We start from the raw sequence: 24296 nt of genomic DNA, 5'->3' as shown, positions 1-24296 counted from the left end.
AGTAGGTGTGAAAGCCAGTTAATATATCAGACTGGCAATGACTTCAGATATGGATATTATTAGATATACAAAGTAAGTATTTTTATTTTTTAATGAGAAGAAATAAAAATTAGAAATTTTACAACTGAATAAATTTGAAAAATAAAAATGAAATAAAATATCTTCAACCAAGTCTTTATCTATAGGCAGGAGATAGTAAGGTTTTTCTCTGGGCAATCTTACTAGTCCAAGAAAAACCACAAAGATTCTGACACCAGGGGCTTTTCTACAAATGGTACCTGCAGATCACCCTACAGGAGTGGTTCTCAACTGGTTGATTTTTAGACTTCACCCCCGACTCCAAGGCACATTTGGCATATATGGGCATACTTTTGGTTATCACAATTAGGGGGTGCTTATGGCATCTAGTGGGTAGAGGCCAAGGATGCTGCTAAAAATCCTACAATGCACACAACAGCCCCTGATAACACAGAATTACCTGTCCCCAAATGTCAATGCTAATGTTGAGAGTCCTGCTTTAGAGTAATTCTCACCATTGATACGCCCCATCTACCTTTTCAGAGCCTCCAGTCAGCTCTTTTGCTTCCCACTCCAAATCATAAGCAGTCAACCAAGGTTTTTGCCAGTATCTGAGGAAAGCATGTAAAACAAAAGAGAAACGAAAACAAGCAGGGGGGAAAAAAAAATCACAACTTGGAAACAAGCCAAGCAGAAAGATGAGAACTTCAAAAACAAAATCCAATTGCGTGCTATATGTGGGACACACCTAAAGTAAAAGAAAGTTTAAAAAAATGATGGAAGAGACATACCAGGAAACTACAAGCAAAAAAAAAAAAATGGTTTGGCTATATTAATATAGGCAAAAGAGACTTGAGAACAAAAGCTGGACTAGAAGAGTTATGATAAAAGACTATTCATTAAGACAAAACAACAATTCTAAACAAGTATATGGCTAACGACATAGCCTCAAAACACTCACTTTGTGCCTTTCTTTACTGTTCTCATTTTGGAACCTTGCACATGTAGTACTTTTATTATCCCTTTATGTCAATAGGAAACCGAGTTGGTGAGATGATTGTCTATTTTGTCTTTTCAACTAAATGCATGTCTGTGTTGTGAAAAACACCTAGTAAGTGATATATTTTGAAAAGCAACAGGAAAATCTTCCTTAAAAGCCGATTAGAGGCTCACATGCATGTGGACATGTGTTGGAGGCCTGCGGACAGGTAGATTTTCCTGCATGGTGACCTGAGGATCATTTCATTAACAAGCCCTCACTTGCCACTACCTGTCAGTCTTTTTCCCTCTGCAGAAAAGAGGCCTCTGATCTCCCTTCTGAGAGGTATGCCAGCCTGCCACTCATTGTTATCAAAGATCAGTGGAAGATCAGACTTGGAGGTCTCCCTCTTCAGCATGTAGGTTTATACTAAAACCTCCTGCCCTTACGCTGGTATTTCAAACCTCAGCTGTACCTGGTATCTTGGCTGTGGTCTTGTTGAACCATCATCTTTAGAAGTGAAACTTCAGGATTTTGTGTAGGAGGATGAAGTCACCATAACTGTTTCTTTTATAGCCTTTCAACAAATTCTCTCATTTGCAGCCATACCTGCACTCTACTTTTAAAGGTTCTGGGGCTTTCTATTCTTAAGTCTTTCTAGAGTTTCAAGAAGATTGATGTGAATTTTCCAAAAAAAAAAAAAAAAAAGTAAGATTGCTTTAAAAAATTACTATCATGTAAATTATGACCAATCTTAGATATGCAAATATATAAGAACTTCAGAGTTTAATGTATTTATCCTCTTTTTCAGAACTGTGTTTAAACAGAAGTGAGATACTATCTATGAATCATTGTGCAGCTAAGAAATGTTCCCAGCTAAGTTGAAACAATAGTTTTCAAAAGATATATAGATATGTTACTTTTACATTGTGCATCTAATCATTAAACTAAATAATCTTCCAACTTGGGGCACTGCTAATAAAAATTAGAGAAAATATACATGATAAAACAAATACATTTACATATATTGTCATTTCCATTTGTACTATTAGCTCTGAGTCCTAAGTGTTCTTATTAATATTCCAAAATCCTAATAGCACTGGCATTAATAAAATGATTTTTCTTGCTTAGTATTTTATGATAAATCTGTTTTGCTTCTGAGTATGTTTATGCCTGGGAAGGACATTACATCCATCAATAGTAAATATCTGATAAATGAAATGCCACTATCTAAACTCTATTTTTCTAATTGGCATCATGTTTCCATATGTAAGAAAATTTTGTATTTTGGTATAATATCACATGGCAAGTTGTTTGTTTCCCAAAGCTAAAGATTTCCAGCAATTAATATATTGTGGGTACTTGAAGACACCTTCATAAAATTGCATTAGAAGACAGACTTTGGTTTATACTACTTGAGATTGAGAAATAAGTTGTGTAGTTCATAAGATCAAGACATATTTCTAGAGTATTATGGGTTAAAAAGCTAAAACATTAAATGCTAATATGTTCACTTGCTCAAACATTTCAGACTTTATTAAAGTTGACTATGCTTCATAGGACTGAGCTACCTGATTCTTTTTCAAGCCATTATTATAACTTATTTTCATTGGATTCTAACCCATAATAATATTTGCATTAAATGAGGCAGAGAGCATCTCTTAATTGTAGGAAAAAAATGTGAATTAATATAGAAGAAATGAGGGAAGCAGAAAATTACCATTAAGCAAATACTTCAGTGATAATTGTCATAGACAAGATCCACCAATGGATACTAAAATTAGCAGTTCAAAGTTTGAAGAGATTCAGGATATTTATGTAGTCTCAAAGTTTCTTTCCCAAGATATTAATCACAATGACAAAAATGTAACTTCAGAGTAGAAAAACCACTAGACACCACCTTAAACAAGTGATGAAAGTTATCAGTAATAAGATGCATTGACATCATGTATCCTTGAAATGATGCACTGAAAAGCGCACATCACTTCCATGGAACTGTAGTTAAAAATGTATAACCTCAACCCAATCACAAGAAATTATTAGATCCGAATGGAGGGACAGTCTAAAAAATAACTAGCAGAGGAGTCCAACAAACCAAACAAACTGAAGAAGCAACTATTACTTTTCAAAAGTGTGAAGACCTTGAAGGACAAGGGAGGAATAAAGAATTGTGAAGATGATAGGAGACTATAAAAACATGACAACTAAATGTAATGTGGGATAATGGATTCTATCCTGAAAGAGGGAAAGGAAATTAGTGAAAAAACTGGTAAAATTTGAATAAGGTCTGTAATTTAGTTAATAGTATTATATTAATGTTATTTTCTTGATTTTGATCGTTGTATTATGGATTTATAAGGTATTAACGTGAGGGTAAACTGGGTAAAGATACATGGGAACTCCCTGAAATATCTTTGTAACTTTCCTGAAAATAGACATTTCACACTAAAACAACATTTTGAAGTTGCAATATATATACAAATAATAGCTTACATTGGAGTTGCTTATATTACACAGGGCAGTACCATCAGCATTTTTAGTGCATTAATTTATTCAATTCTCATAATAAACCTATGGGTAAGTGCTATAATTATTCCCTTGTACAGACAAAATAATTGAGGCTAAAGTACATAAGGAACTTGCCCAAGATCACAAGTTGCCAGGCAATCCTAAAAAATGAGTCCAGAACCAGAATGCTAAATTACTGTACAGACCACATCAGATCATCTATAGATGGCCTAAGCCAGGCTTACAAGTTACTGAAGTATTTAAGCCTAAATACAGCAGAGATTTCCTAGATATAGTATCAACTTCGGCAACCAATACAGTTGGTTCACTAAAAACATGCAACAGAATATACTTCAAGAAGAAAAATGATTCCAAAAGTTTAAAATGAAAAAAACAAAAGGACTTGTATGTAAATCTTTTTTAAAAAATTCAAATGTTAAAATGTGAGATTAGAAAAAGATAGCACCAAAATCTTGTATAACAGAAGCATATAAATTTGCAAGAGATTTACCCCCATTAATGCATTCTCAGGTTTACATATTGTTTGGGAGGAGGTAAAGATGTTAATAAGCATTAGATTTTTATGTGTTAGGCATAATTGTCTATTTCTAATGTAACAACTAAAAGGAGGGAAATGAGTGTATAACTTTTAGTGTAGTAGAGTAAAACAATGCAATGAGAAAAAAACTTTAATAACAAAATAGAAGGCAAAAAATGAAAATACACAAAAAGATCAAGACAAATTTAAAATATAAACACAATTTAAAATTGTGGTAACTGCCATCAACATAAATCAACTACATTAAGTAAAACTAAAGACTGCCAAAATCCAGTTACATGACATTTACTCTAAAAAAAAAAGAAAAAAGCTATGTAAAGAGGCAAAATAAAATTGGAAGTAGAAAATAGAAAAAGAAATGAGTCAAAATCTAATCAAAATGATCTATAAAGCTATATTAATAGATTTCATGATAATAAGCATGACTAGCAATACAGAGAATCACAGCAACATGTTGAGAGTTACTTCACCAGGAAGATAAAACAAGCTGTACGTAAACTTATCTGTACCTGTTAACCTGGCTTTGAAATATCTGAAGGGCATTATAATGCAACTATATGGGTAAAGAAAGTCATCATCCTGGAAGATTCTAACAAATCTTAGTAATCAATAAATCAGCAGATAAAAAGAATCACCAATGAAGAACAAAATTAATAGGGTTGATTTAATGAACATTCTTAGCACAAAACAGTATACATTTCATACAAATACAGAAAATAATAAAATTGAAGTGCATGCTGGGCCATAAAGCAAGTCTCAACCAATTTCAAAGAATCAGTAGTACCATATTGTTCTATTCTCTGATGAAAGTAGTCATCCCTTTATATCCATGGGGTATTGGTTCCAGGACCCTCCAATACCAAAATTTATGAATGCTCAAGTTCCTATGGAGTAGTATTTGCATATAACCTACACACATCCTCTCGTATATTTCACATCATTTCTAGATTACTTATAATACCTAACACAATTTAAATGCTATGTAAATAGTTGTTATACTATATTTTTATCAGTATTTTGTTGCTTGCTATTTTTAACTTTTCCCCTGAACATTTTTGATCTGTGGTTGGCTGAATCCATGGATGCAAAACCTATGGGTACAAAGGGCTAACTGTACAATTTAAACATCAATAAAATTCTTTAAACTACACTTAGAAATGTAAAAAGACCCCTTAGCCGATTGTCAAAAGTAGGTATCAAAGATATAAAAATATTCAAAGATAATCAAATAATAATGCCACATGTGTCCAAATATGTGGGATGAAGTAAAGTCACTCATTTGGGGAAAATTTATAGCTGTAAATTATATGTATATCTAGGAAAAAAAAGGGAAGACTGATAAATAACAATTTATCCAGAAAGCATAAACCCAAATAAAAAAGTACTAAATAAAAATATGGACAGGAATTGAAGAATTAAAAAAACTTACTGTAGAGAGAACCCACAATCCATTTGGTCCCCTGAGAAGACTAAAAAAGAAAAACACAGTAAAATCTCTGTCAAGAATAACTAAGAAACAAGAATGGAATAATATATTAATGTTTAGGATAAAAGACAACTGATAAGAAGTATAGAGATTTAAAAAGATAATTGTTAACAATTTAAATATAAATAAAACTGACTCAAGAAGAACTGAAATTCCTAAATGGGCCTATAACCATTAATGAAGTTAAATGAAGTTAAATGAGGTCGTATAACCATTAATGAAATTGAAGAAAAAGTATGTTCACAAAGAAAATTCTAGGCCTAGATGGTTTTATAAGCTATTCATTGACATAAGAGATAATTCTAATCTTACAAAAAGATAAGCATAATAAATCAAATGTAGAACAGGTTTCAATTAGCACAGGGCATGGGCCAAATCTAGTTTGTCATCTGTTTTCATAAACTTTTATTGGAATATAGCCCCACTTTTTAAAAAATGTATTGTCTGTGCTATAACTGCTTTTATGCTAGAATAGCTGAGTTGAATAGCTGTAAAAGAGGATGTATGGTCCACAAAGCTGAAAATTCTGTTTGGCCTTTAGAAAAAGTTTGCTGATTCCTGATACAGGACGTTAGAAAATAACTGGTGTGAAAACAGGACAGTAAGTGAGAGTCAAAGCGCAGGGATGAGTAAGGGATGTGCATGTGTGTGAAGTCTGTAATATTACATAGGGTAGAGAAGTCTATACAGAGAAGGTGCTATAGTTCAGATGTTTGTCCTCTGCAAATATCATGTTGAAATGTGATCCCCAGTGTTAGCGTTGGGGCCTGGTGGTAGAAGTTTGGGTCATGGGAGCGGACCCCTCATGAATGGCTTGGTGCCCTCCCTGTGGTAATGAGGAAGTTCTCACTCCATCTGTTCATGTGAGAGCTGGTTGTTTAATGGAGGCTGGCACCCCCTCCTCCCTCTCTTGCTGGCTCTTTCAGCATGTGTCACAACTGCTCCCCCTTCACCTTCCACCATGGTTGGAAGCTTCCTGAGGTTCTCACCTAAAGCAGATACTGGCACCGTGCTTCTTGTATAGTATGAAGAACTGTAAGCCAAAATAAACCTCTTTTCTTTATAAATTACCCAGTCTCAGGTATTCCTTTATAGCAAGGTAAAATGGAATAATAGAGAAGGTGAGATTTGTGTGAAGACTTGACAGAGATGGGGGGATTAGGAAAGTGGATTAGGTAAGAACATTCCAGATAGAAGAGCTGAAACAAAGGCAGCAAGGCAGAAGCCTGCCTTCTGTGCTCAAGACATAGCACTGAGACAGTGAGGCTGCCACGGTGTGCAAGGGGGATAATGGTAATGGTGGAGGAAGTCAGAAAGGGGGTATGTTGGAAGTGGTGGAAGTTGAAGTTCCTTGTAGGTCTTTGTAGGCCATTCTAAGGATTCTGGCTTTAAGTCTAAGTGAAATGGGGAATCATTGGAGGACTTTAAGAAGTGTCATGACCTAATTTACTCTCTACAAGAAACACTAAAAGGTTATGTTGAAAATAGTTTGTATAGGGGTAAGGGAACAAAGCAGGCCCCTTTTCAAAGTCAAGAGATGACCGTGGATCAGAGCAGGGTGATGATAGGGGAAGTGGTGAGATGGGTAAGATTCCGCATCTATTTTGAAAGAAGAGCTAATAGGATTTCCTGAATGATTACTAGTGAGGCAATAAAGAAAAAGGAGTATAGAATAATCCCAAGGTTTTGTTCTGATTAGTTTAAGGAATAAAGTCACCAATAACAGAAACTGAGAAGCCATACATGGTGCAGGTCTGGGGTGTGTTCAGAAGAGAGATAAGGAGTTTAGTTTTAGACTTGTTAAATTTGAGATATGTACTAGGCATTCAACTAGAGATACTAAGTAGAAGCTGGATATCCAATCTGGTGTTTGGGCGGGGACACTGAATGCAAGACAAACTTAGAAGATGTTAGCATAAAAGCCAAGAATGTAAATGTTGATAAATGAGTAAAGTCCAAGAACTGAGCCCTGGGACATTCAATCTATAGATTTTGGGAGAAGAAGACCTAGAGGGGTGCGTGAAAAGGAGCAATCACTGAGAAGAGGAAATGTAGGACATGGTAGCAGGGGAAGGCCCTAAAAGCCAAATGAAAATTGTGTCAAGAAGGACTAACGAAGTTTGTCAGAGGTTGATAGCTAAAATAGGATGAAGAGTGAGAATTGACCATTTGATTGACCATCAAGAGATTTTAAAACTATGTCGTCTCAATATATATTCTTTAAAAAGACATTAACATCAACAACTAAAATAAAAATTCTCTGAAAATTAGGAATAGAAGTGAATTTCCTTAACCTAATAAGGGGTTACTGTATAAAAAACTTCAAACATGCTGGTTAAAAATTCTCTTACAAATTACAAAGAAGACAAGGTTGGTCATCAACGTAAGTTCTATTAAAAAGTGTACTAACAATTAAACCTGAACTCATGGAATTAAAACAACTGAACTCATAAAGATAGAGTAGAATGATGGTTACCAGAGGATGGGAAAGGGAATAAGGAGGTTCAAAAATATAGTTAGATAGAATAAGATCTAGTATTTAAAAGCACAACAGGGTTAATATAATCAACAATAACGTACTGTATATTTTAAGATAATGAAAAGAAGGGAATTAGAATGTTCTTTACCCAAAGAGTTGACAAACACTTGAGGTGATGGATCTCCCAATTACCCTAATTGATTATCACACATTGTATGCCTATATAGAAACACTGCACGCATCCTATAAATATATGTGCCTATTATGTACACATATTTTAAGTGTGCTAGAGTTCTTAATCAGTGCAGTAGAAAGTACTCATCCACACCTCCACCAAACACATACATGCAGGGCAAAATGAGTGAAAGAGAACAAGAATCACAGATAATATGATCCCCAAAATGCTACAATCAAATGATTAACATAATTAGTTTCTAAAGTTTCTGGATATAAAAATTAATTCTATAGGTAGAAGGCTTAAACTGCCAGAAATCAAGACTTAGTATAAAGAAATATTAAACAAAGCAGTGTTGATATAAATTTATAAAAAATAAAACATAACTAACAGCCCAGAAAAATACATACAGAAATTTGACTTATGACAGAAACACTATTAGTGAGATAAGTTTGGACTATAAAATAGTGCTGGAACAATTAGTTTTCCTATTATGGAAAAATAGAATCCCTACCTTCACATCAGTTACAGACATCAACTCCAAATGAATTATGTGAAAGACAAGATTTAAAGATGTTCATAGGAAAACAATATTTCTAAGAGATTGGTCATAAAAGAAAATAAATTAGAATGCATTAAAATTAATAAACTGTATTCATCAAAAGACACCATAAAGATAGTTAGAAAACGTGCTTCAAACTGGGAGAAGATATTTGCAACACAAGTAATTAACAAAGATTAGTCTCCAGGATATACAAAGAACTTTTAGAAATCAACAGAAAAATATCACAGGTGTTTCATGGAAAAATGCAGCATAAATGTTCACTGAACATGAAGTGATATACAACCTAATTAGTAAATTAGTAAATGCCAACTAAAACTAAAATGAGATTTTCCATACTAAGTACGGAAAAATGAAGTTTCACAATATAAAAGGCTGATGAACGTATAAAACAACTGGAATACTCATACACAATCTATTGTTTCAGCTTGCACACAAATAGCAGAATGATAAACCAGGGAATGATTAACACAAAATTCAAGAGTGTTGCTAAAGTTCTGTTAGGAAGAGAGGATAAACAGAAATACAATTATGTTTACTGCTTATTTATAAAATGCAAAAAATTTAAAAATATTTTAAGTTCTAACAAAAGAGAATGAATATGCTACGCTATGTCTGTATGATGAAGTATTATGAGATATTTAAACATCACAATTCCAAAGAATAACGACAAGCAATTTATAGAACTGTCAATTTACAATATGATTCTAATTGGGGGAGGGAATAATTCATATGTATATGCATTTTGTAAAACTAGTTTTATGAAGGGCTTCATTCTCTCCTTCAGAGTTTTACTCTATTTTTTATATTTTCCACATCAAGCTTGTTATAATTATTGAATCAAAAGAAAATAAGTGTTTTAATTTTCTAAAAATCAGGAAGCATAATTTGATTTGTCTTAATTTTACATTTATGTGAAAACCATAAATTCTACACTTTAGAAATATGCTGATTGTACTTCCTTTAAAATCTTTTTCCAATACATCAAAATATTATACACAAATACTAAAGTTGACCAGATTTGTAAACCAACTTAAGACACATTATGAAAAATCTCACACATGAAGACTTTAGTTGCAATTAGTGATTTTAATTGTACATTCTGTGTAAGACATTTAAAATAACATCATACATAAATGAATAAGAGACTATACCTTATTGAGAATTATTCTGAGTTTCCTGGATGAGAGAGAAATAACATGAAGGGTGTTGATGAAAGGAGTCAAACTCTAAAATATTTGAAGAGATTTATTCTGAGCCAAACATGAGTCACCAAAGGCCTTTGACATGGCCCTCAGAAGATCCTGAGAACATGTGCCCAAGGTGGTCAGAGAACAGCTTAATTTTATACATTTTAGGGAAACATGAGACATAAATTAAATACATATAAAGTGTACATTGGTTTGGCCCAGAAAGGCAGGACATCTGGAAGTGGCAGGGTGGGACTTCCAGGTCATGGGTAGATAAAGATTTTCTGTTAGCAATTGATTCAAAAAGTTATTGTCTATGACTTAGGAATGTCTGGGTTAGGATAACGGGTTGTGGAGACCAAGGTTTTATCACACAAGTGAAGTCGCCAGGTAGCAGGCTTCAGAGAGAATAGATTGTAAATGTTCCTTATTATACCTAAAAAGTCTGTTATACCAAGTAATTCCAAAAGGGAAGAGGGTATAATGAGGCATGTCCAACCCCACCCACCTTCCCATCATGGCCTGAACTATATTTTTCAGGTTAACTTTGGGATGCACCTGGCCAAGAGGAGGAGTCCATGCAGATGGTTAAGGAGCCTTAACATTTTTTTGTTATTGTTTGTTTACAAGAGTATTGAGTTCTTGTTTCACAAAAATAGAAATGGAAAGTAGCCATGACAGAGTTAATATATAAAGTATTTTGAAAAGAATTCACTTTTTAAAAGTCTTATCAGCCTTATAAATGGATTAAATACTAAGTAAGTTTGGCATCATTTGTACAAGTGTGTTTCTGAGGTGCCTTCTATTCTTGTTGTGTATTAAATTAATTATTTTGATCTCTAAAACCTAGATTTTCTATATCCAGACAATAGCATCTGGACAGATTTTAAAACAGGCTAACACCCACATGTAACACATGCATTTCATACTGTTTTATTGAACCTACATTAAAAAGATTGAAGAGTAAGTGCTAACACAGCCCCAGGAAAATTATTGTAATTTCACAGATAGTTCTTACAACTCGGATATCAAGCCCCGTTTTTTCTGCAAGCCGTCCAGAGATATGGAATTGCATTTTCCTTAGCAAGGATGAATCATCTCCAACCCTGATCACTTCAATATGGGCATCTGTTATCTCAGTGAGCACTTTTATCTCAATGGGGAATCATTTCACAGTCGACTTGAAATCTGCCTATGGTTGACTTGAACTCAATGGCAGTCAATGAAAATTTCCCAAGTATCTACCATTTCCTTTTGTTGTTTTTGTGGGCTTTTCTTAAGAGAATTTCCAAAGTTGATTTTTCAACTTAATGGACCACTAAAAATCTGGCAGGAACTGAACAAGAAGAGGATAGAGGCATGAGCAAGTATATACAAAAACGACCCTGAGGTCTCCTTCTGAGTTGCTTCAACACTGAGCACACTCCCCACTTCTGCCAGGAAAGGGGCCTGCACCCAAAGTTTGCTTCCCATGAGACCAAAGGCTCCCTCCCCTACAGAAGGGTAAGTAATTTCCACTGGGCTTTAAGGTGTCCAGGTGCTAGGCAGCAAGGGTTTCTGAGACAACTATATGAACAGTCATTACTTCAAAATCGAGTCCGCTTGGTGCCAAGCTGGCCTGACTTGTTTTCCACTAAGAAGTTTCCTCCCTCAAGCTTTTCCTAGGAAAGTGAGGCTGCCTTCGCAAAAATTATTAATAGTGAGAAAATTGTGGCAGTGAAAGATCTCATTTAGCCAACTCCCATCTTGCCTTTAGCCTTCAAACTGCCCTTATTTATTCCTGGGCTTGGCCAAACTAACTTTGGGAGATATTTAGTTTATAGTTTTAAATGATAATAGCCCCTCCCCAAAACTTAACCACCTTTGTAAGGCTAATGAGAGACCACCAGGCTAGGAGGATGAGAGAAACACAAATTCTGCTAAGGTGTAGACATAAACAATTGCCATCCATAATTCCAGAGGTCAAAAATATAAACTTCCCCAATTACTCCTACAGATAACATCACTATTGTAGAACCTAAGCTTGGCCTTTTGAGATGCCTCTTCAGGTTTTTTGCATATCTGATGACCAATGGCTCCACTTGGACCTTCAGACCCTCCTGTAACCCCACCAAATGAAGACCATTTCCCACACACCTGTGATTGTACCCCCAGTCAATCATCAGCAGGCATCCACTGCTTAGTCACTCTCCCTTTCTCCCCCCAAACTATCCTTGAAAAATCCTAGCTTCCAAATCCTTGGGGAGGCTGATTTGAATAATAAAACACTGCTGTCCCCTTTAACCAGCTCTACATGTGTAAAACTCTTTATTTCAAGTCTCCTGATGTGATAAATCAGCTCTATCTGGGCAGTGGGCAAGAAGAACTCATTGGGCAGTTACAAACTGAAAAGCAAGAAGGAAAGAATACTTGCATTTGGAAGAAAAACCCACATACTGTGAGGCCTGCAGATAACTAAGACCTGGAAGCCCCTTGGCCGGTGAGGGAGGTTGGGAGCTCACATCTTCCCTTCTCTTGCTGATTCTGGCTTTGTCAGTTTTCCCATTCCCCCCACGAAGCCTATTTCTTAAACCATGCTGTGCGGCATGCTGGAATTCATCTGGAACCATAGGTACATGAGAAAAGACAATCCAGAGTGCCTTGCCTTGTGTTACAATGGGTCATTAGCTTCTTTCCCTGTATACATGTCAGTTTAAATAGTTTATGAGGCTTCTGTGCTAAAATAGAAATTTAAAGGATGAAGAGGAGTTGAGAGTAGAGTGGATTTGAGGTGTGGGCTTGAGGACTGGACAAGGTAGTCACTCAGAGCAATGGTATGTGCAAAAGTGTGGGTGGATGAGACAGTTCCTGGAATTACAAGCCGTTAGGACTGGTAAAATGGAAAGCATAAGAAAATGGTAAGAGATGAAATGAGAGGTTGGCAGGATCAGGTGTGAAGGGAATTGAATGTCAGCCTAGGAGTTAGACTTCATCCTGGGGCCAGCATTCCTCAGATTGGGGTCCGCAGCTAACCACCTTAAAATCCAGAATCCCTGTGGCATTCAGGACCAATGTTTTACTTTTGATGGTGTGGATTAAGTTGTACTACCTAGAAATAGCTTAATTAGGGGGAAAGAGGTCAACTTAATATTTGTGTGGCACATTCAGGCCAAATGTCATTATATTATGGTATAAAAATAAAAGTTTCACAGGTGTTTGAAAAAAATGTAATAACTGACCCAACATGTCTCAGGCTGCACAATTAGGTCAAAGCCACAATAACCTCACTGTAGCAAATCAACACCCATTCATGCAGCAATAGACAATATTCAGTAAGACCGCAGTGATATGTCACATCAATTTAATGTTAATTTAGATTTTACTCAAATTGTGTTTGTATTCACTTTGGTTTTATAGTTGTACAAGAACTATTAGCATAGAAAAATATATCTAGGTTTACATTTGTACGTATTAAGTTATAATAAATATAAGAAAATCACCACAGGACAGAGAGGTGGAAGAGTGCTATGTGAGACTCAGTAAAGCACGGTCTCTGGAACCAGACTGCTTGGGTTCGAATTCTGATTTCACAGCCTTCCTGTTACATGACATTGTTACTGAAGTTAGATTTGCTCATTTGGAAAATGGGGATAACAGAAGTTTCTACTACACTGGGTATTGTGAGGATTCAATGAGTCAATGCTGAAGATGCTTGGCATGAAAAAATACAGTTGACCCTCGAGCAACATGGGTCAACCTGCAAGCATCCACTTACATGTATATTTTTTTCAGCTTGGATGGAAAACATTACATATGCAGGTGTACAGGGCCAACTGTGAGACTTGAGGGCACGTAAATTTCGGTATACACAGGAAGTCCTGGAACAAATTCCTCTTGTATACTAAGGGACTTCTATAGTTCATGCATATAATACTGTGGTCCTCAACCTTTTATTAGGGCCTATGATTTATTCAAGTTGATGAATATTATCTGTAGGTAATGAAGGCACCCTCAGAACTTGTCATATAATAGGCAGACATGTATTTCTGGAAAAACCTTTTGGCAGCACTGAAGAGAATAGATTCGATGGAGACGAGAGATTTAATACCTGTTTAGGAGAGGAAAGCGAATGACAATACAATTGTGAACAAGAGTCTTTTCAAAGTACAGTTCCTTGACTAGCATTACCTGGAAAGTTATTACAAATGCAAATAACTTGAATCAAAAACTTTAGAAATACTACCTAGCAATTTGTGTTTTCACACACCTTCCAAATGCTTTTGATGTTCTGGGATAGAGGTTGGCAAAAATTTTTTTAAAAGATTGAGAGTAAATTTTTTAGTCTTTGAAGGCAACATGATCTTTTTTAGAGCATAAAAAATACTTAAAAAATAATAGCTGTGGCCATATTCCAAAAAATCATTTACAAAACATTAGCATCCTGGATTTGGGCCTACCAGCCATAGTCTGTGGAGTTTGATGCCAGGAGTTGAGACTAGCAATAAAGAAGGAACAAGGTTGAAGAGTAAACTGAGTTTGGATATGAGATAGTGAGTCTGAGTTGTCACCTGGTTCTGGAACTCGAAGGAAACAGCAGGGCTGGAAGTATAGATTCAGAAGACAGAATAAAGTGCTTACTAAAATGGCCTGTGCAAACAACATTGCCCCAGCAACACATGGAGCCTAAGCAAGGAAGAGAGCCAGGGAAGTATCCAGAGGCCTACCAACACGGGACAGCAAAGGAAGAAAAAACGCAAAGGAGCAACACTGAATGGCAAAGGAAAAGAACAAGGAACCAGGTCGATAAGATAAACACAGCAAAGGATGGATGGTGTGTCTGACATCAGAGGAGGACAGAACCTGGATACAAACAGTTCCAGCCCCTGCCGTGTTATACAACTTGAATGCCATCATGCCTGCAATTAGAACATCAGTGACTGTGTGCATGCTCACAGTTCAGTGTTATGGGTGAAACAAGTAAGCTCAGTGCAAGTGCAGCAAAAGAAGGATAGAGGAGCAAAAGTTAGTGAAACTTGTCTACATTTCTAAGCTTAGGGCAGAAAATCACATTCATGGGCAGAGACAGATTGAAAATATACAAGTCAGGGTTAATGAAGAATTGGGATTGGTAGGACATTGAGATAGGGTGGCGCCAAGAGCCTCAGGGAGGGGCGGGCCTTGAGCAGGAGAAGGTATGCCTCCATCCTCACACATGGGCAGGAGGAATGGAGACATAGATACAGAAGTTTCTGGGTGGGCAAGAAGTTCAGCTTCTTTATTTTCATAATCTCGATTTTATCAGTGAAGTAGGAGGTTATCAAATAAGATTAGAAAAGTGTTAGTCTAATGACAGGAGGAAAGTGAAGATAAAGCAGCATTCCCTTAAAAAAAAAAAAAGTCAAACTTGTTGCTTCATAGAAAATTTCCCCCTCCCCCAGTCAGTGAAAATGAGTGGTGTTCTCTAATTAAATTGGATTTATGAACAGGCCAGGCGTACAAGAAATCTTATTCCCTGTTTTCTATTTTGGCATTCACTTCTTGATGCTTTCCTTCCCCTAATCCAGGTTACGCTGACATGATCTTTGACTTCCCACAGAGAAGTGTTCATTTTAACTGGCAGGCAAATGATATTACACTCCAAAGGCCCATCATGCTAAATGACCACTAAACCATTACACTTTAGAACTGCCTCTCAAGATAGAGACTCCAAGTGCTTCACACAGTATCACTGTTTAACTATCAGCGTTTTATAGACAGGGAATTGTCATCACCAAGCTCACATGAATTCCTCTGGTTATAAACAAAACATCTGTGGCTGGTTAGCTCAGTTGGTTCATCCATGAAGTTAAATGGCCAAAATCTTGGGTGGAATCCTTGTAAAGCTCTGTTAGTATGGCTCTTTTCACAAGCCATTTGTCTGCAGCCCCAGTTAGATGAGGCATCTCAAAATGGATGCTCCTGATTTGGACAGGATATGGCTGCCATCACCCCATCAATCAGCCTCCTCTTTCCTTATTCTTCAGCACATGCTCTGTGTTAATGGGGCTATTCTCCTTTCTAGCCATCTCTGCCTCTGTGCCTTTCCCCACATTATTTCTTCTGCATTATTGTTTCCATCCAAGTCCTCCTGGTACTTCAAAAGTTTGCCTCACAATTCCCACTAAAGCTCCAGTATTTCTCTCAGCTGACCCCAGCCTCTGTGAGTCTATGTAACTGAATGGCCTGCTTTGGAATCCACACTCTATAAATTTAGTTGATTATTACATTTAGTTTGTAACTCTAGGCTGCCGAAGGGCAGGTACCACAGATATAGTACAGTATAATATAAAGATGATATCTTAATTCTACTTCAGGTTTAGTACAGTAGCCCCCTCCTTATACATGGGGCATACATTCCAAGACCCCCAGTGGATACTTGAAACTGTAGATATATAAACCCTATATATGCTATGTTTTTGTAACCTATAATTGAAATGACTGCTAAGTGACTACCAGACTCAGAATATACAGCATGGATACGCTAGACAGAGGAAGATTCACATCCCAGGTGGGACAAAGCAGGAGAGCCAGAGATTTTATTGTGATACTAAGAATGACAGGCAATTGGAAACCTATGAATTATTTCTAGGATTTCCTATCTTATATTTTCAGACCTGTTAACCATGGGTAACCAGAACCGTGGAAAGCAAAAACATGGATAAGGAGGGATGACTGTACTTCCTCACCAGGTCACCTTGGAAAATTCACCCACCTCTTTGGACATTCGTTTCCTTGAAGATGAAAAATCATATAATTCGCTACCTTATACTTTTAATCACTATAGCCTTTAATAGCACTCCAACACTTGATGACTAATGAGTCAAAATTCTGTGAGTATGAATCTATAACAAGAGTGAGAAACCAAACCCACACCTGATGGCAATGCGGGTCAGCAGCAGCAGTTCTTTCCTTCATTTTTCCTATTTCCAGCCATACCGTGTAAAGCTGTGAAGAGCAGTGTGTCTCATACATAGGTGGTAGTGCTACCATTGGAAATGTTAGCTTACAGATTTTAAAAGGTGGTCATTTGATAACCATCTTTAGGCCGCAACTTCGAAAGTGCAGTCACAGTGAGAAGTTTGTGCCTGGTCAGCAGGACAGCTGATCCACTTGCATGGAAGGAATTATACATACCTTGTCCATGGTTTACTGCCCTACCAGTGGTTCTTAAACTGTGATCCAGGGAGCCCTGGTGGTCCCTGCAGGACATCCAACAAGTCAAAGCTACTTTGCTAGTAACACTAAAATGTCACTTGTCTTTTTCACGCTCATCCTTTCATCAGTTACAGTGCAGTTTTCCAGAGGCTACATGACGTGTGATATCACTGCAGCTTGAATGCAGAAGCAGATATGTGAACCCAACTACCTATTAAGCCAGACACTAGAAAGACCTACAGAACCGTGGGGGAAAACTTCCACGCTTCTCATTAACTTTTTTGCTTCAGGAAAGGTTTTTTTTTTTTTTTAATAACAAGTTATTTATGTTAACAAGAATAAGTTTATTATTTTAATAAATCAGTAAATCATTCTCTTAGTTCCTAATATGGTAAATACCAATAGGCATAACTGTATACATAGATCTTTGAGGTCCTTGATTATTTTTTTCTAGGAATATGAAAGTGTTCTTACACTAAGACATTTGGGAACCACCTTTCTGTATTAATGAAGGTATGAAATAAACACAGTTGTCCTTTGGTACCATAGAGGACTGATTCAGGGCTCCCTGAAGATACCAAAATTCATGATGCTAAGTCTCTTTATAAAATGACATAGTATTTGCATATAATCTATATACATTTCCCCATATACTTTAAGTCAGCTCTAGATTACTTATACCTAATACAATGTAATGCCCTGTAAATAGTAGTTATACTATACTATTTAGGGAATAATGACCGGAAAAGCCTATATACATTCAGTACAGATACTTCCTGCCCCCGCCAAATGTTTTCCATTGGTGGTGGTTGAATTCACAAGTGAAAACCCTCAGTGGTCAACTATATTTGCCAAATATAAGACAGTCATGTATCCCTTAATGATGGGGATACCTTCTGAGAAATGCATCAATAGGTGATTTTGTCATTGTGTGAGTTTCACAAAATATACAAACCTAGGCTACATGGTATAGTCTATTGCTCCTAGCAAACAAACCTGAGTAGCAAGTTTACTTGTATACTAAGTCATTAGTATACAAGAAGCCCCTTGAGTTCATGTAGTTCAAGTTCCTCTTTTTAGAAAGTGACTCAGATAAGTTACTTCTCCTCTCTGTACCTAATGTCACACAGCACATTATCACCTGACACAAGTTATGCTTTCCTTTTTAAATAGTCTCAATTTCAACATACTTAGGGGGTATTCTATTTAGAAAAAGCTTGCAATGATTTAGAAGAAATTTAAAGACTGCATGCAATGCTCTCTTCTGGAAAGGATTTTTTTCTTCAATCAGCATGCCTCAAATTATTTATTTATGCGTGTATAGAGAGTAAGAGGCAGCAGCAGTGGATGGGTTTGTTTGTTTTCTATACTTGAGTTTGCCTACACTGAGGAATAGCTATGGTCGAACAACTCTTGCCGTGTGTTTGAAAGGAACCCCTTTAATCACAGAGAAGCAATAAAAACAGAATGTAAAGAAAACTTCTGCCAAATGACCTGCTGAAAAGCAGCAACCAAGCTGATAACTCTCTCATGTCCTGTTAACTGGCTGAAGAACTAAAAGAAGGCTGAGAGGAGGTGAGAAAGGTTGGGAGGTTACTGGCTGGGAAGGCAGAATGTCCCAAATGCAAAAGGTTTATTCCTAGAACAATCAGAATCAACACCCAAGATGCGCCAGGTGACTTCAATATTTGCCACTGCTCCCTTTTTCCACAATGGGCAGCTAAAGATATGATGCCTACCCCCAAGAGGCACTAACCCCTCTGACATGGGCCCCGTTCATTTTGGGAAATGATTAGTTTAACATGAACATAATACAAGATCCTGGCAGCATCACAAACCAAGTGGAGGTTCACAGAACTTGACTTGTTTTATTGATGTAAAGGTAGGTCAGCAAACTACAAACTGTAGACGAAATCCATCCTTCCACCCATTTTTGTTTGTTTGTTTTTATTCCCAACCTTTGAGATGGAAAAGAAATTGCAAGGCAAATATATTTTACAACACCTGAGAATAATATAGAATTTAAATTTCAGTGTCTACAAATAAAGTTTTATTGGAACATACCATACTCCTTTGCATCTTATCCAGGGCTGCTTTATTGCTACAATGGCAGAATTGAGTCATGTGACAGACCATATGGCCCACAAAGCCTAAAATATTTACTGTCTAGTCCTTTACAGAAAATGTTTGCAGACATATGATATAAACTTCCAAGTCCCCAAAGTATATAAAACTTACAATTCAGATTTTAATATCTTTGCATATTTTACCCTGGAAAACCTTAATGACTAAGCAAAGCATACTGATTATATTGGTTGAGTCTGGGATTTTGTGAAACATACTAAACCAGAAAGATTACCACATTTAGAAACACCAGAATACAGAGGTTTGAGACCAAAACCTTCTAAAGCAAGAGAGCTGCTTTAGAACAGTCTGTTTAACTTCCAGGTGAGTACAATAACGTGGCACCTGAAGGCATTCTAATGCTTAACTATTTGTTACACCTACATGAGAGTTGTACTAAAAACTTAGTTCACATTTCATCACATGGCTCTAAAACGAAGTTCCACCCCCTGAATCCATTCCCACTTTCTCAGTCACAACTCTCTCCCCAACCTCAAAGAAAAGCAAAATTCTCAAGCTCCCAGAACCACCTTGTTTCAAGAGATATTGCAATATAGAGAAAGACATCACCTCAATTCTTTTCTCTCCGCTCTTCCTGGCAAGAAACTGCTGCCTTGAGTTGAACTGATTAACTGGAGTAAGCATTCTAAAAACCAGGTAGGGCTGAATACAAAGGGAATTACTGACCATAGCTTCTAATAAGAGTATTAAGGAACTTTTCTTTTCTTTTTTTTTTTTGAGACAGAGTCTTGCTCTGTCATCCAGGCTGAAGTGCAGTGGCAGGATCTCAGCTCACCGCAACCTCCACCTCCCCAGTTCAAGCGATTCTTCTGCCTCAACCTCCCGAGTAGCTGGGACTACAGGCAAGTGCCACCATGCCCGGCTAATTTTTGTATTTTTAATAGGGACGGGGTTATACCATGTTGGCCAGGCTGGTCTCGAACTCCTAACCTCAAATAATCCACCTGCCTCGGCCTCCCAAAAAGTATTAGAGAACTTAAAAGGACTAAACCTGAACGTACCTCCTTGCTGAAGATTGTGAGAACAGTCCTCCTGATGAGCAGGACTGGTGACCGTCTTTTTATGATGATGTTCAGGATTCTGCAAAAACAATGGTCTTCATTTAGCAGTCTTAAACATCACAATGCAGAAAAAGAAATCAGATTATTCAAAATCTTTGCCTGCTTCTTCACAATACCTCCTTTCCATGACGTGACATAGTTAACCGTCTTGAAATGAGGAGACTACCAAGTTCTTTTGCTAAATCTTAAGCCAAACTGAAACTTCTTCACTGAAGCTGTACCCGTTCACAAGGAGGGAATCACACGATAGGGTACAGCCATCTTGGTTCAGTGCTTCATATTAACTGGGCTCAGGGGGGGGCTTATGTGCTTTAAATGCAAAAGAATTCACACAGGTGGCAATCGTTAATTATAGTGCCCATCCCACTAGCATGGACCTTTGACCCAATAGCAAATTAAGAGTAGATTGGATAGAAGTTCTGCTATAATTCAGGCCTGTGAAGATTTATAAGAAGAAAAAAAGAAACATGTTGTAATCTTCTTGGTTTCATCACTTTTTACATAATAAAATAAGTTCTAGGGTCTACTGAGAGACACCTCCTATTACTACGTCAGCAATTTTAGGGAAATATGACAATAGTTTCTAATCCTAACATTTTTTAAGAAAGCAAAGTCTTAGGTTCTAAATTGTCTTTTATTCAAAGAATATAATTTAGTTTTCTTAATTTCCTCCTGCTAGGGAAGCTAAATAACTTGCCTCAGAGATCCTCTTTGATTAAAGTTTAACCATCACAACAAAATATTCCTTTTTGGTTGAGGGGCGGGGAAACAGGAACTTGCTGCTCTGTTGCTCAAGCTGGAGTGCAGTAGCATAATAACAGCTCACTGTGACTTCAAACTCCTGGGTTCAGGCTATCCTTCCATCTCAGCCTCCCAAGTAGCTGGAACCACAGGCACATGCCACCACTTCAAGCTATTTTTTGTTTTGTTTTTTTTTGTAGAGACAAGGGTCTCACTATGTTCCCCAGCCTGGTCTTGAACCCCTACGCTCAATGATCCACCCGCCTTGGTCTCCCAAAGTGGTGGGATTACAGGTGTGAGCTACTGCACTGAAGTCGAAACAGCATTAGTTAAAGAGGAGTAACTAGTGTTGGCAGAATTTACAAGTAAAAATACAGGATGCTGAGTTGAATTTGAATTTCAGGTAAAGAGCAAATACATCTTTAGTATACGTGTATCTACCATGTAATATTTGAGACATATTTGTATTGGGGACATAATTATGCTAAAAAATATATTTGTTGTGTATCAAAAATTCAAATTTAGCTAGGCATTCTGAATTTTATCTGACGACCCTAGAAACATCTTTAATTCAAAATGTTTCTGGGTGAACGAGCAGTGGAGGAAAAGTTTAGTGAGCGTGTTGCACCTAATCTTGGAAGATAGAAATACTTAAAAACTTTGGAACAGACTCCAGAACCGTTAGGACTCTCAGTTCTCCCATCTGAGGAATGAGGGGTGTGAAGTATAAATGTTGCAAGGGACTGTAAGGAGAAATTTTAAAAAGAATGATAGTCCAGTTCGGTATAAATGGCAACATCCTTGATTTTTTTTAACTTCTTTAGATTGCTTGTGTATGAATCTTACTGATGAGTGTAATTAATTTATTAGTGAATTAAATGAATAAAAACTTTTGGTGCTTCCAGCTCCAGTCATGGACCACAACGTGAACTGCCAGGTGTAGCTTAGCAACTCAATAATGAGAAGGCATTTTCTCTTCAGCTTTGGTGCATTTTCTCTACGAAATAAATCAATTGAAAGCTCATCTTGACACTCCTCCATCCCCCTGCCCCCATCATTTCAATGTGAAAAGAGGAGACAGATTCAAGCAACTTAATCCAATTGCTTTTTCGAGATACAGACTCCTTAAGTATTGCCTCAGACTATGTCTGACCTCTTGAACTCACAGAGGGGAAATTAAGGCAGAAAAATCTAGCAGTTCAAATTGTTGTAACTTCAAGACCTGGTAAGATTTAATCTTTTTGGTTCCCCAAGGCAAATAAGGTTGAGCAAAATAACCAGAGAGTAACATGTTGAAGAATGGTTTATTTTTAAGGACTGAAAATGGCCCCAAACACCGAACATTTAGGAGGGTAGAAGCTACAGAAGTTCAAGGTTATTTAGTTACCAAAGCATAACGACATAAGTCAACGAATCAGGAGAGAGGTGTTGAGTGCAAAGCAAAAGAAAACTTAGATAGATAGTCAGGTACAGTACAAGGAATCTTTTGCCTTGGATAACTTTAATTTCTACGTAACCATGGTGGACATAATACCATATCTACCTCAGAGTTACTTTTATCATGCAGTGGGTCAGGACATGTTTCTATTCCTTAATACTATTGACTGGCTTCCTCTGAGGAGTCCCCTGAATATTCAATCCAGGAAGCCTCGCCACAAAGTGACAAAACCCTCACTATAATCCCCAAGCATGCCATGGTAGGTCTAAAACCTGGCTCATTTTGGGGAAGGTCTTAGAGCCTCATGGATGAATTTTTATCCCTGCAAAATTCCACTGCTAGGGCATTTCAAATAATTTTAAAGGGATCATGGTACATTTATATGAGAAGAATGAAGATACTCAAAATATTGTACATATTCAAGAGTCACCTAGGAAAACTTGTTGTAAATGCAGATTTCAGGCCAGGCGCGGTGGTTCACTCCTGTAATCCCAGCACTTTGGGAGGCCGAGGCGGGCGGATCACAAGGTCAGGAGATTGAGACCATCCTGGCTAACACAGTGAAACCCCATCTTTACCAAAAACACAAAAATTAGCTGGGCGTGGTGGTGGGGGCCTGCAGTCCCAGCTACTCGGGAGGCTGAGGCAGGAGAATGGCATGAACCCGGGACGCGGAGCTTGCAGTGAGCCAAGATCGCGCCACTGCACTCCATCCAGCCTGGGCGACAGAGAGAGACTCTGTCTCAAAAAAAAAAAAAAAAAAAAAAAAAAAAATGCAGATTTCCAGTTTCCATCTGGAAGGCTGAGACCGAGAATCTGCTGTGGTAGGTCGTGATTTTTCTGTTCAAATTTTTTTAAACAATCCATATAACATGTATTGATTATGTCTTATGATCAATGTAATGTGCTAAGTGCTGGAAGTTTAGAATTTAAATATGTACTATATTCCCTCTCAAAAGTTTATCCTTTGATCATGTTTATTTCTCAGAGAAGGCCTACAGGGAACAGGTATACAAAGGAAAGCTGAGGTCCAAAAAGATCACAGCATATACTAAAAGACACATAGCCAGTACATACAGAAGTCAAGTCTGCAACGAGGTAAGTTAATTCATTATTTTTCATTTCTTTTCCAACTATTTTCCTGCCATGCCTTTCTATTGTGTTGCTGTGGCCTACTCACTGCCCTCTGAACCCACCAGACATACCCTTGCCCCAGGACCTTTGCTGTTTTTCCTTCTCTATGCCCAAAGTATTCTTCCCCTTATCTGACTGCTTCACTTCCTTCTGTCTCAGATCACCTTCTCAGTGAGACCTTCTATGACCACATTATTTAAAATTAACAGCCTTCCCACAGAGCACCCTGACCTTCTTTCCTATCTTCCCAGTCCTTCTGAAATGTGAAATTTAATGGACAAAGTGAAAACACTCCGTCTTACAAATCTGACGTGTAGCATACTCATCACTTGGAGTGATTTACTTATATGTACACATCTAAAGGTTTCTTGCCTGTCTCTGCTAGGATGGTAATTCTCAAACCTTAGCAGCATCAGAATTACCAGAAGTGCTTTTGAAAACACAGATTCCTCCTTTCCAGCCCCAGAGATTTGATTGAGGTCGTGCTAGTGGTGCCAGTCAGCAGATCATTTTGAGCAGCCTTGCCATAAGGCACTAGTTCTCATCTAGGGATGATTTTGCCCCCAGGGAACATTTCATAATATTTGGAGACTTTTTTTTATTGGTACAGCTGGGGTGGGGGAGCCACCTGGCATCTTGAGAATAGGG

At 37.2% G+C, this 24296-nt stretch overlaps 1 protein-coding gene across 1 annotated transcript in view; it reads right to left on the bottom strand.

Annotated features, from left to right (window-relative positions):
- RARB (retinoic acid receptor beta) overlaps positions 1-24296 on the bottom strand; it is a 769542-nt gene that overhangs the window by 719778 nt on the left and 25468 nt on the right. Inside the window, exon 2 of the mRNA XM_016940587.4 lies at positions 20276-20354. The gene's annotated coding sequence lies outside the window, so the exon portion shown is untranslated. The remainder of the gene's footprint in view (positions 1-20275; positions 20355-24296) is intronic.

This window comes from Pan troglodytes, chromosome 2 (genome assembly GCF_028858775.2).
Source record: "Pan troglodytes isolate AG18354 chromosome 2, NHGRI_mPanTro3-v2.0_pri, whole genome shotgun sequence".
Lineage (NCBI taxonomy): Eukaryota > Metazoa > Chordata > Mammalia > Primates > Hominidae > Pan > Pan troglodytes.
This window is presented reverse-complemented; position numbering and strand designations above follow the sequence as displayed.